This window comes from Sardina pilchardus, chromosome 3 (assembly GCF_963854185.1).
Source record: "Sardina pilchardus chromosome 3, fSarPil1.1, whole genome shotgun sequence".
In the NCBI taxonomy this organism is placed as follows: domain Eukaryota; kingdom Metazoa; phylum Chordata; class Actinopteri; order Clupeiformes; family Clupeidae; genus Sardina; species Sardina pilchardus.
Genome location: NC_084996.1, coordinates 13,421,736 through 13,430,896, shown reverse-complemented (window position 1 = coordinate 13,430,896; position 9,161 = coordinate 13,421,736). Strand labels below are relative to the sequence as shown.

General features: G+C 41.3%; 1 pseudogene; it reads right to left on the bottom strand.

Moving 5' to 3' along the window:
* Positions 1–2,688: 2,688 nt before the first annotated feature.
* Positions 2,689–6,655, bottom strand: LOC134076747 (immunoglobulin lambda-1 light chain-like; annotated as a pseudogene).
* Between the last annotated feature and the right edge of the window lie 2,506 nt (positions 6,656–9,161).

Here is a 9,161-nt window from a genome sequence, read left to right as displayed (position 1 = left end):
AGCAACAGCATACATGTAACAGCCATATGCACCCTCTCCCATACAGCAGACACACACTAAAGCCTGCAGTGGGCTCTTACATGCCAGAGCCGTGATGAGAGTGCAGAGTGTCCCCAGCATGTTGTCAGTGTGTGGAGTGGACGGCTCCTACTGTCCAGCAGAGAGATGAGCAGAGGTGGAGTGTGAGGAGAGGACACACTGCAGGACCCTCCTATAAGGAGACCAGCCCTCAGAAATCAACCAATCAGGATTAATCTCTTAAAAATTCAATATAATCTTATAACCCCAGCTTGTCAACAAGTTTAGAATGATCAGATACAAATCACATGCAATGGAGCAATTAAATATTTCTTACACAAATACATCCACATCAATCTTACCGCGCAATTTATTATTAAAGTCTAGTTTTATCAATTGATTTGGGAATTGGGTATTCAGAAACAGTTTCACCAACAGCTATTTTTGGTTATGAAAATGTTTTTACATGGTTGTCTGGTCTGGAGAGATGACCAACTCTGTGTAGTAGCACCATGTTTTCTCACATAATGTATCATACTGTAATGTATCATTTCATCATGATAATGTAGCACTTTAGTCATCTAGACTGTGCCAAAATTTGGGGCAAACACACACAAAACGTGTGGCAAACACACACAAAACATGTGGCAAACACACATCACTTGTAGTGCAGGATGTTCAGTCAGGGTAGATGTGTTTTACTTATTTATACATTTATATCTGAGACCTGTTCTTTTCTGATTATTGATCAACTATTGGTTGGGTTGGTTGGTTGGTTAGTTGCAACCTTTGTTTGTTGTTTTACCCGGGGGCAATGGTGATGTGATCATTAGAAATGTTCTTTTAATTTAAACAAATATATCCATTTAAATTGCTTAAAGTTCATCCATTAATGCCTCTCGTTATATAATACTTTTCAGATGCTGAGAGGAAAGAAATGGAGTTCACTGTCATGGCTGACTGCATGTGAGGGTTCGTAAAGAGGGGTTTCAATATTTGCATAGTCAGAAATAGAGAGCCGAGGCCAGCAGGTGTATCCTGTGCGAGCTGGGTAGACTGTGAGGAGCTGGAGCAGCCTGACTAGTGCTGGTGGGAGGAGGACACACACGCTTCACACTCTGCTGAGTCACTAACTTACTTCATTCTCTAAATGTGTCCTTATCTTTCTCTCCTTTTGGTCAAAATATGGAATATTTTGGAATTTAACTATTTACACATCTGACATTGCCTTCACTTCATAATAACAATGTTTGTAATAATTATAGTAAGTGCTGTAGGGTTGACGATTTCACAAAATGTTGTATAAAATGATAATTCACTTCCCTTTTTTATATTTGAGAATTCCAAGGCGACCAAAAGACTCAAAAGACCAAAAGCAAGGCTCTATACTGCCACCATGTGTCTTTACTCAGAAATTTTGTTTTCACAACACAACTCATACCGTTATACCGTTTAATTTTGAAAGACCTTAGTCTTCTGAAGCATCTCTTTGGTGATTTTGATACTCAGTCAAAAGTGTAGGCTGAGATTCTTTTTTTAAATTATAAAAGGCAGCTTTCCCCCTTTTCTTATGCTTTATGGCATATGCCTTCAGGTAGGACTTCAGTCAGGTTGAACGCCTGACTTCCCCCATGTACTCCACACTGTGTAGCTGTGACAGTTATACTTTTATGAATGAAATATATTCTAATATTAGGAATCCTAATATTAAACACTGAAATAGTGTAGCTAACTGGCCTCTTGCACATGCCCTATATCCTCTCTCTACTTACACTACACGGATACAAGTATAGGGACTAATGTCAGTACTCCCAGTAACATCATTTTCCCAATACATTGGTATTAATACAGAGTGACAGAACTATCCTTTTGTGATAAGTGAAGGACCCCTGTGCTCCAGAGACTGCCACATCTGACTCAAAGCCACGTAGTCTCACATACTGCAGTCTGTTAGTGATGTAGTCGGTGATCCACGTAGCCAGGTGGCAGTCAGACTATCCACACCTTCTCAGTCTGTTGTATCAAGTCTCTGAATGCCATACTGGTCTCAGCAGACCATTTCTTTACACATTTCTTGGCTGACAGTTTGTTCACGGAGGAGACGAAATGATCTATGTGTCCTTTATGCTTACATAAAATAAGTAAAGTTCTTTTGTGTCTAGTGAGGCAGTTTACATACTGTGTGAATGTGGGGTGTGGAAAACAGAGAGGCGCGGTTAAAGTCCCCAGAGATAAAAAGGAGGACTTGGGGATGACATGTCTGCAATTCAGACACCACAGTGCAGTATCTAAGTATTTTTACTGGCTCCAAAAAGTCACTTTAACATAAAACCTATATTTCATGACATTGTAATGAACCCCCTTGTTCTGTAACTTGGCTTACAGTAGCTGCAACTAGTTAGCATCGTCATAGCCACCCTGCCAGCAGGTGTAGTAACTGTGAGGGGCGTGCCCCTTGACCAATCATGTGAGAAGAGAGAAACCACCAGATTTTCATACTCTAAATAGAAATGAAAAAACAACACATACTTCCCCAAGATTAGCTGATGATAGCTGTCTCAAATGCAATTTGGTTAAAAGAAATTGTATTTCTTTTATCTATAAATCTTGTCTAAGAAATGGATAAAATTTCGGTAGAAAGTAGGAAGATCATTAGAGTCAAAGACCAAATAAAGTTAATAAAATGCTCTTTATTGAAACAAAATAATGGAATATTCAAAGGAACATTTAATCTAGCAAATACATGTATTCTCTGTAAAAGTTGAGTAAAAATGAGCCATGTTCCCCCTGGCCTCAGTTGCTGCAGTCTGACTGCTTGATGCTCTTGGAGGCTGTGGAGCTGGCACTGGCCACCTGGCAGGACACGTCTTTGTCGCTGGTCCAGTCGGCCGTCTGGATGGTCAGGAGGCTGCTGAGCCGGAACTTGTTGTTGGGCTGCTGCTGAGGGGAGCCGGTGCTGATGCCGCTGCTGACCGGGTTCCCACTGACCGCCCAGCTGACCTCAGCAAAGCCCGTGGGCAGGTCCTCTGCCACACACACCACAGAGACTCTGTCGGCCTGCAGCTCCGCGCTGGACGGAGGAAAGAGGGTCAGAGACGCAGCGGGCAGCGCCGAGTCTGAAACACACACACACACACACACACAGACACACACAGCAGAGATCAGAAGCAGTGGGCACAACACACACGCACACACACACACACACACACACACACACACACACACACACACACACACACACACACACACACAAACACACACACACACACACACACACACACACACACACACACACACACACACACACACACAAACACAAACAACAACGTCTCTCACGCACATAACAACATGTCAAACACATTTATGGCATCTCATAAAAATAAATTTAAAACAATCTAAAAAATCACCTTTTACCACACATCTCAAGAGCAGCATCTCAAATATATCAAAACAGCACAAATAAGATACATGCCTGCCACTGTCAATATTATCATTCATGAAAATAGCACTACTGTACCCTTGCCAGAAAAATAGAAATACTCATCTTACTGTATATTGATTGACTACTGTTGACGTACGTCATATGATCTATTTTACTTCTATACACTTCTATACTATCAACAACTAATGATCGTACAGTATTGCAAATTAAATGTAACACTTTATATGAACTTAAGTTAAATAAGAGATTGTCACCAATGGCCAATTGTGAAATTCATAAAGACGTTCAATCTATCAAATAAAATGAAGTTCATTAGAAAAGAATAATAATTTCCCATGACTGAAAATTCATAACAATATTGAGGAAAATAATAGTTAAAATAATAATAAGTTTGTAGATGTCAATGCTGATGAAATCATTCAATAAAATGGGACAGGATAATTTCTTAAAGCTTCTTCCGAGGTTTTTACAAACATACAGCATCACTGGTATAATTCTATTAAATATAAATTCCACACAGTTGAAACTCACACAGACTGAAAGTTTGATTAATTGAAAGACTGAATACAACATTTACAACAATCTACAAACACTTATAGCACAGTAAATTTGAAATGGAAAGTTGACTTACCGGTTACAATCAGCTTGGTACCTTGTCCGAATACCACAGTGATTCATCTCATATCTTCCGTCGTACAAAAACCTCCCCAGTTTCAGAACTGAGAGGTGGAACTGAAACAGCAGCTCTCCTCAGACCTTCACTTTCTCCACTTCCTCAAGATCACAACAGTCCCTCCAGGGTTTGGATTAAAATCCCACATCACTCATTACACAGGTTCCACAAATAAAAACAGCACACACAACATCAGAGATGAAATCCTTCGTTTCCTGTATATCCAACCTTTCTTTAATGACGTGATGTCTTGATATCTTGATAAGTGCCATGAGCAGAACTGATGTCACTGGGTGGGTTTTTGTCATGGTGGAAACCACTGTGATACCGACTCACCAGCGGTGCTGTCCCATGTAGCACAGTAATATGTGGCTGAGTCTTCCACAGCTACATTGCTGATGAGTAACTGATAGTCTATGCTTGATGAGGCTGTAGATGTGACATGGTCAGATGAGAAGCCAGTTCCATAAGCATCTGGAGAACTATGAGAGTGATAGAACTTTAACACAAACTGTGGAGCATCAAGGGGAATCTGTTTATACCAAGAAACATAGGTATAGTCTTCAGCAATGTTACAGTTCAAGGTTGCTTTCTCACTGGTTTTCACAGACAGTGATAATGGTGTCTGGGTTACTACTTTCTGACATATCTGTGGAGAAGAATGTGAAAAATGAAAGTGAATATTCTGTTGCTACATAATGCTGTGTGCCTACATATTGTAATTGATATTTCATCATGTATAAACAATATGAACTTACATGCCAGAGCCGTGATGAGAGTGCAGAGTGTCCCCAGCATGTTGTCAGTGTGTGGAGTGAACGGCTCCTACTGTCCAGCAGAGAGATGAGCAGAGGTGGAGTGTGAGGAGAGGACACACTGCAGGACCCTCCTATAAGGAGACCAGCAGCTGGGGAGGGGGAGGGAGGATGGGGCATCAGCCAATCACTAGCTGTGTCGTAAGGCTATTAATCCATGATGTGTCAATTTACTGGAAATCACACATGTTCAGCAGTTGTGTGTTTATTGGATTGATATAAGATATCTAGGAAGATATAGTTCAAATTAAAAATGTAGGAAACTGAATCTACATGCACAATGAGAGAATAGCTACAGTCCTGGGAAACAGAGCTGTTCATTAAGTTATTTCTTTGTCAGTAAGGAATTGCAGAGCAAAGTTTACACATACACATTTCATACAGCGTGTCCAAGTCTTTGCAACTTATGTGATCTATTTAACATTTTAATGCATCTCCCCCTTCCGCTACTATATAGTAAAAGTTCAATGTTGGCCATGTGATCTGAATTTCATTAAATGAGTTCTTAACCACTAATTGTGTCTTATCGATATGAATCCATGATACTGTGTCAACCTACCGCAACTCAAAACTGAAGTTACTGTAAAGACGTAGCACTGAACCTACATCTGCAATGAGAGGATCACTGGAAAACAAAGATTTTTGTTGAGTAATTTGTTTGTCTAGCCTGACCAGCCAGACTCACATCAAGATGTAGGTACCCCTGGCAGCCAAATTAGATTTTGCTGCCGCTAGGGGCGTCTAGATTTCTAGGCTATTGTTTGTCAGTAAGGAATTGCAGACTGAAGTTTACACATAGTTTCATAGTGTGTTCAAGTCTTTGCAACTTATTACATACTTATTTTTATGTATTTAATGAATTATCTAAATCAAATAAACTTATTCTACTACTAGACTATTTAATTTCAGCTCTGCAACACAGGGTGCAAAGGTAAGACAGAGAAGAAAAGAAAGGTAAAGTCATACATCTCTACATTGTATTGCCCATTTTATTAGCTCATTATGAGTGAATGAAAAGGCTTGATTTCTTTTATATTTTTCACAGAACTCTTCTTTGATGCTCTTTTATCATAGGGTGACCAGACGCCCCCAGTTTCAGGGGACAGTCCCCGTTTTTTGGGATTTTGTCTCCGGTTTTGGTCTTCTGATCACCTTATTTTATGAACCATTCAGAGCAACTGCACATTGGTGCTCCAGTGCTGCTGACTAAAGGCAGAAGTGAGTGTGAGCAGTGAGGAGGTTTTTGTCATGGGCTGAATCACTGTGATACACACGTATTGCCATCCCATGTCACACCTCTACAGTGTTAATGATCAAACTGTAGTCAGTCTGAGAGGAATGTTTCGAATCAAATTTAGGTGCTGAGAAGCCAGATCCATAACCTACAGAACTAGAGCCATGATAAAACCGCAACATGTACTGTGGAGTTTCTCCTGGAATCTGTTTATACCACCAAGCAAAATTGTTTGTCACAGTCCCAGTCCAGGTTGCAGAGCAGCGTGGCCGTCTGTCCTTTCCTCACGGTGAGAACAGGAGGCGTCTGGGTCACTACAGTCACGCCACTCACACCTGTAAAGAGCAACAGCATACATGTAACAGCCATATGCACCCTCTCCCATACAGCAGACACACACTAAAGCCTGGGCTCTTACATGCCAGAGCCGTGATGAGAGTGCAGAGTGTCCCCAGCATGTTGTCAGTGTGTGGAGTGAACGGCTCCTACTGTCCAGCAGAGAGATGAGCAGAGGTGGAGTGTGAGGAGAGGACACACTGCAGGACCCTCCTATAAGGAGACCAGCAGCTGGGGAGGGGGAGGGAGGATGGGGCATCAGCCAATCACTAGTTGTGTTATCGATATTACTGTAATCCATGATACTGTGTCAATCTACCGCAAATCAAAACTGAACTTAAAGATGTAGTACTGAATCTACATCTGCAATGAGAGGATTACTTGACCAGCCAGACCCACATCAAGATGTAGGTACCCCGGGCAGCCAAATTACATTTGTTTCGCTAGGGGCGTCTAGATTTCTAGGCTATTGTTTGTCAGTAAGGAATTGCAGACAGAAGTTTACACATACAGTAGTTTTATACTGTGTCCAAGTCCTTGCAACTTGTTACATGCATATTTTAAATATTTAATATCTTAACGTACCCTCCCCTTCCTCTACTATGTTGTATAACTTCAGTTTTGGTCATGTGATATCGGCCTCATTGTAAATGAGTGCTTCTCTCAGTGAACTCTCTGAGAATCCAATAAACATACTGTACCACTGCGAGACTAGACTAGACTTCATTTCAGCAATGCAGCACAGGGTTTACATGCAAATGTACACAGATAAAAAGACAAAAAAAAAACAGTTAAAGTTCTTCTTCCATGCTAGTATGGTGAGAAAAATAAAGGTAAAGTGATAAATCTGTTCTATTGCCCTTTTCATGAGGTCATTATGGGTGAATGAAAAGGCTTGTTCTCTTCTAGATTTATTATAGAACTTCTCCTTGATGCTCTTTTATGAACCATTCAGAGCAACTGCACATTGGTGCTCAAGTGCTGCTGACTAAAAGCAGAAGTAAGTGTGAACAGTGAGGAGGTTTTTGTCATGGGCTGAATCACTGTGATACGCGCTCATTAACAGAGCTGTCATATGTCTGACAGTAATACACAGCAGAGTCTCCCACCTCTACAGTGTTAATGATCAAACTGTAGTCAGTCTGAGAGGAATGTTTCGAATCAAATTTAGGTGCTGAGAAGCCAGATCCATAACCTACAGAACTAGAGCCATGATAAAACCGCAACATGTACTGTGGAGTTTCTCCTGGAATCTGTTTATACCACCATGCATAATTGTTCGTCACAGTCCCCAGGTTGCAGAGCAGCGTGGCCGTCTGTCCTTTCCTCACGGTGAGAACAGGAGGCGTCTGGGTCACTACAGTCACGCCACTCACACCTGTAAAGAGCAACAGCATACATGTAACAGCCATACATGCACCCTCTCCCATACAGCAGACACACACTAAAGCCTGCAGTGGGCTCTTACATGCCAGAGCCGTGATGAGAGTGCAGAGTGTCCCCAGCATGTTGTCAGTGTGTGGAGTGAACGGCTCCTACTGTCCAGCAGAGAGATGAGCAGAGGTGGAGTGTGAGGAGAGGACACACTGCGAGACCCTCCTATAAGGAGACCAGCAGCTGGGGAGGGGGAGGGAGGATGGGGCATCAGCCAATCACTAGTTGTGTTATCGATATTACTGTAATCCATGATACTGTGTCAATCTACCGCAAATCAAAACTGAACTTAAAGATGTAGTACTGAATCTACATCTGCAATGAGAGGATTACTTGACCAGCCAGACCCACATCAAGATGTAGGTACCCCGGGCAGCCAAATTACATTTGTTTCGCTAGGGGCGTCTAGATTTCTAGGCTATTGTTTGTCAGTAAGGAATTGCAGACAGAAGTTTACACATACAGTAGTTTTATACTGTGTCCAAGTCCTTGCAACTTGTTACATGCATATTTTAAATATTTAATATCTTAACGTACCCTCCCCTTCCTCTACTATGTTGTATAACTTCAGTTTTGGTCATGTGATATCGGCCTCATTGTAAATGAGTGCTTCTCTCAGTGAACTCTCTGAGAATCCAATAAACATACTGTACCACTGCGAGACTAGACTAGACTTCATTTCAGCACTGCAGCACAGGGTTTACATGCAAATGTACACAGATAAAAAGACAAACAAAAAAAACAGTTAAAGTTCTTCTTCCATGCTAGTATGGTGAGAAAAATAAAGGTAAAGTGATAAATCTGTTCTATTGCCCTTTTCATGAGGTCATTATGGGTGAATGAAAAGGCTTGTTCTCTTCTAGATTTATTATAGAACTTCTCCTTGATGCTCTTTTATGAACCATTCAGAGCAACTGCACATTGGTGCTCAAGTGCTGCTGACTAAAAGCAGAAGTAAGTGTGAACAGTGAGGAGGTTTTTGTCATGGGCTGAATCACTGTGATACGCGCTCATTAACAGAGCTGTCATATGTCTGACAGTAATACACAGCAGAGTCTCCCACCTCTACAGTGTTAATGATCAAACTGTAGTCAGTCTGAGAGGAATGTTTCGAATCAAATTTAGGTGCTGAGAAGCCAGATCCATATTCTACAGAACTATGGCCATGATAAAACTTCAACATGTACTGTGGAGTTTCTCCTGGAATCT